Consider the following 5,363-nt stretch of genomic DNA (forward strand, 5'->3'; position numbering starts at 1 on the left):
CCTAACTGACCTAAAACAGGGAATTCTTACTAGGATTAAATGTCAGGAATTGTGAAAAACTGAGTTTAAATGTATTTGGCTAAGGTGTATGTAAACTTCCTACTTCTACTATATATTCGTTTTTTTGCCCCACCAAGATTTACATGCTAAAATCACCACTGACTGCAGGATTGATCTGAGCCTTGGTGTTGGAAAACCACATTAGAGTCCGACTTTCAGCTGTCGCAGTTGCACCTCCCCGGACCTCACCCCTCAACTTTCGTCTACTGTCGGTTGCTTTAGCCTTTCCACTCATGTGCCCAATACCAACTACTGGGATGTGTGTAGCAAAGGCATGCATAGGACGTTTCCTAAGTCTGAATCGGCCCCTATGTGAACAGTAAAATGGCAGAGTTTCAAACTTTAAGATTATCTGTCCATAGACTAATCCTCACCCACAAGCAATAGCTACATAAGGGAATGCCTTAAAGCCTGGTATTTTGCTGCCTAAGAAATTCCTCTGTTTTGACAGACAAACCATTATACTTGTTGCAAAATCAAAACAATAGAAATATGCTTCTGCTGTGCTGGCACAAAAATAATTACAGTGGGTTTCTCCTGACTGCATCGGACATGCTGAAAATGGGTGGGCTGGTTGTTTTGTTTTCTCAGCATGTTCATTCTCTCTGGATTAACCTTTTATTGTCTTTATTTACATTGTCAGCAGGATTACCCTAATGTATGGAAAACAACAATCTACATTAGATTTATAAATGTTTATTTGATCAGTAGTTTGACAGAGCCATAAGGTCACTTGTGTGATCATAACATTGATGAGGTATGACATCCAGCTGTGAGTAGCTGTCTAGCTTGATAACAGCTGGATGTCGAAATGAACAATGACATCCTAAGTGAGCGAGCTAGATCGATATGTGTGTTTATGGATGGGACTACATGTGTTGCCCTAGAAGAAATGTATACATTTTTTAAATGTACAATAATAGATGTTGTGGTTTCTTAGGAAGAAGTCGCCGATTAGCTTGCTAGCAAGTTTGTCAATTGCAAGTCATGCAACAGCCTGGGTCAACTTCAGAAATTAGTTAAATAGCTATCAACATTTGTACCCATTGGAATTCACCGAGGTAAAGACAGATTAAAGTTGGATATTCAACGGATATTCGCCTGTAGTTTTCCCTACATCCACCAACAGCAGTTAGGGACCGTCAACATAGTGACAAATAAAACATTTCAAATTTCAATAGCTCTTTAACCATTACTCCTAAAACTTTCAAAACTGCTTCTAGTTAACCCGATGGAAAAGACACACATTGCACACACTTATTTTTGTCGATTTACATCTCGCACTTTTAAATTATTTATTTAAGTTTTTGAATTTCAATAGCTCCTTGGTCATGTGACCTACTGACTTCAAACAAAGTTCAGAATGTTCACTCAGTGGGCCTACACATTGCACACCCTTTAGTCTGTCCATTTTCATCTCACACAATTTGACATGAATTTTCAATGTTTTTCAATGTTTCTAATTTCAATAGCTCCTTGGTCATGTGACCTACTGACCTCAAACTACTTTCAGAATGTCCACGGACTGGCGGAGACGGGCGCCGCAAGGCATCCAGTGCGTTAACGCAACCGATCCCGGAGAAATCCGGGGGAAAATCCGGGGGAGAGGGTGTAAATCTCACGCCGTGCCGTACCCATATCCACAGTAGGTCTCCAAGGTGAACAGCCTCTGGCATGTTATAATAATGTAGGTAAGGGAAATTGTCAAAAAAGATCCGTAATTTCAGGATAAGGATTGGCTCTAAGGGCTGGGTCGGTTGGCCTGTGGTGCGAAGCGGGGCTGGGCTCGAGCCGTGGCTGGAGAAGGAGTCGCTCCATCGCCATCCTCTCGCCACCATTGGAAGTTTGTTGTGCGGCCCATCTCGCATTCTCTCGTGCGTGGTCTCGCAAGAGGCTGCGTGTGGGGGTTCGTCGGGGTGGTATCCGTCAGGGTGCCGAAGGCGGACCGGTGGGTGGTTGAGTCCAGCGGTTGGCGGCGGCGGCAACTCTGGATGTGCGCCGAGCCCTTCTCGCGAATCTCCCCAGCTATGGCGCTTGCCGGCCCCACACATTGTAGGTGGAGAGGTCTCCTCTACGCTCACTAGACTTGAGGCAGAGATTAAACCCATTTGCCCCGCAGTGATAAGGCATTGCATGGATTTGGCTCATGCCCTACGAAGTGGGAGAGGTATCTCCAGCTTGTCTGGGGAGGGAGGCCTACATCTGATGTGGGTAGTACCATCCACGCCCATTGATTTGCTGCGGAACCATAAAATGGACGGAAGAAGCCTAGGTTCCCACTGGGCACGGATCACTGAATGTCAAAGGAGCATACCCACCTGTCGCGGTCGCACTCAAATCACCCGTGGGGTGACTGTGACCCCCTCATGTCAAAGTGAGGAATATCAATGAAGCGCTGGTAAAGGTGGTTCCTATGGTTCTGTCCAGGAGGGCCACCTGGGCAAGCAAATGATTGAAAGGGGATGATTATTTTCTTTTGCTTCTTCCGACACCTGGTCGATGGTGCCTCTAGATACTGCGATGGGTATTTGGTTCTCAAGCCTATAAGTATTGCGCTGGCACTTGATGTCGATTGGGTGTAAAAGTCCGCTGAAGGTTAGTAGCGGCAATTGATGTCCAGTTTGTAAGACAGAAAAGCCTCTGATGGATGTCAATTTGATGATATCTGACCATTGCATGCTACCCTTCGCAGTCGCACTCAAACTACCTTCGGGGTGGCTGTGACCCCCTCATGTCAAAGTGAGGAAATTCGATGAAGTGGGGGTAAATGGTGGGACATAATTAAGAGTCTCTTGAAGTAGCCAAATGCCACATCATCTAATTAGTGAAGCGCATGAATGGATGAACGAGATTCCCACTGTCTCTACCTACTATCTAGCGAAACCACAGCCAATGGAACAGGCTTGACAGAATCAGCAGGGAAAGAAGACACTGTTGAGCTTGACTCTAGTCTAACCTGGAGGTCAGGAAGGCCCCAGGGGGAAGGCCCAAGTGCAGGTATGTGAGTGACACGGTCCTTCAGAGGGGCAGAGCAGGCAAATTAATGTATAATTGTGTGAGATGAAAATGGACAAACTAAAAGGTGTGGAATATAGAAGGGTAGTCAGTGGACATTCTGAACCTTGTTTGAGTCCAGTAGGTCACATGACCAAGGAGCTATTGAAATTAGAAAGTTTGAAAAATGTATGTAAAAATGTGAGATGAAAATAGACAAGCTAAAGGGTGTGCAATGTGTAGGCCCACTGATTGTACATTCTGAACCTCGTTTGAGGTCAGTAGGTCACATGACCAAGGAGCTATTGAAATTCAAATGTAAAAAAAGTTGGTGCTTTGCTTACGCTCCGCTCCCTAACTAATTCAACTAGGAATACAAAATGCTGCTCACATTTCCACATGTTTATTAGCTTTGCAAAGCGAATTAATGTCCAAATCATGAAAATAAGACCTGTGCAATGTTGTGCACAATTTTCCAACATCATGACACTTATTTGGAGTCTGTGGCTCAAGTGGTTTGAAAGCTATTGAGGGTTGAAAGCGCGGATATCCATCGAATATCCAACCTGAAACTGTTTTTACCTCTACCATGCCGCTATAAAGGTAGCAGCTAGCTTTCATTTCTTTGCATGCAGTGTAAGTTAGCAGCTGCTGTAGCTATCTATGTCCTTGGAAATTTGACAACACTACAATGGAAATTTGAACAGAGTTGACATTAGCGTTCTAGAACTGTGTATATTCTTGACATCTCCAGCCCTAGTGAAAGCTGCTGTGTGGTTTCACCTGCAATACTGTTAGTGTTCTATGGGGTTAGCCAATATAACGTGGGGTTATATAATATGTTTATTCACAATTAAAAAACAACAGCTTAGGTACCTTTTGAGATATTCCTGTAAACATTTCAACAAAATCAATCAATCAAATTTATTTTCTAAAGCCCTTTTTACATCAGCAGTTGTCACAAAGTGCTATACAGAAACCCAGCCTTAAACCCCAAACAGCAAGCAATGGAGAGTCCGAAGCACAGTTGCTAGGAAAAAGTCTCTAAAAGTCAGGAAGAAACCTAGAGGAACCAGGCGCCGAGTGGTAGCCAGTAGGGCTGTGTCGATTGTGGAATTTTGGGTAACGATGAATTATTATGCAAATGTTCATGGTTATTGTTATAATTGTCATGTTTGTGTGTATATATACAGTACCAGTCAAATGTTTAGAAACACCTACTCATTCAAGGGTTTTTCTTTATTTTTTAAAAATATTTTCTACATTGTAGAATAATAGTGAAGACATCAAAACTATGAAATAACACATGGACTAATGAGGTAACCAAAAAAGTGTTAATCAAAATATATTTTATATTTTAGATTCTTCAAAGTAGCCACCCTTCGCCTTGATGACAGCGTTGCACACTCTTGGCTTGTAAAGCATCATAATGTATCTTTGAGAATTAGCAGTGGTGTAAGTACTTAAGTGAACATATTTTTAAGTTCTAAAGTAGTTTTTTTGGGTATCTGTACTTTACTTTAATATTTATATTTATGACAACATTTACTTTTACTTCTACATTCCTAAAGATTTTTAAAAACTTTAAATTCCATATATTTTCCATGACCACAAAAGTAGCTGTTACATTTTGAATGCTTAGCAGAACAGAAAATAGTCACACACTTATCAAGAGAACATCCCTACTGCCTCTCATCTGGCGGACTCACTAAACACAAATGCTTTGTTTGTAAAGGATGTCTGAGTGTTGGAGTGTGCCCCTGGCTATCCGTAAATAAAAAAAACAAGAACATTTTGCCATCTGGTTTGCTTAATTTAAGGAATTTAAAATTATTAGATATTTTACTTTTGATACTTAAGTATATTTTAGAAATTACATTTACTTTTGATACTTAAGTATATCTAAAACCAAATACTTTTAGAATTTTTTGTATTTTACTCTGTGACTTTTATTTGAGTCAAGTATCTTTACTTTTACTCAAGTAAGACAATTGGGTACTTTTTTCACCGCTAACAATTAGCTACAACATAGCTAATGAATATAACAGATTTGGTGACACCTCTGGCTCAAAAGCGAATGTAGGAACCATAGTAAGGGGGAGTACTGTACATTTGTCTAACATAATCCTGCTAATGGAAGTGTCAAGGTGGAAGTGTGTGCTTCATCCTCCAGAGGGCTCACTTCTGATTGGTGAATGGCTAGTTGGGGTGTGGTCAAGGGGCATATAACTGCATGTTATTGCTTTGGGGCTCTTCTGTTGGTTGTTGCTTCTAGTTGTATCTTCTATCCAGTTAGGTCAGGACTCAGA

Source organism: Salvelinus fontinalis, chromosome 27, assembly GCF_029448725.1.
Source record: "Salvelinus fontinalis isolate EN_2023a chromosome 27, ASM2944872v1, whole genome shotgun sequence".
NCBI classification, from domain to species: domain Eukaryota; kingdom Metazoa; phylum Chordata; class Actinopteri; order Salmoniformes; family Salmonidae; genus Salvelinus; species Salvelinus fontinalis.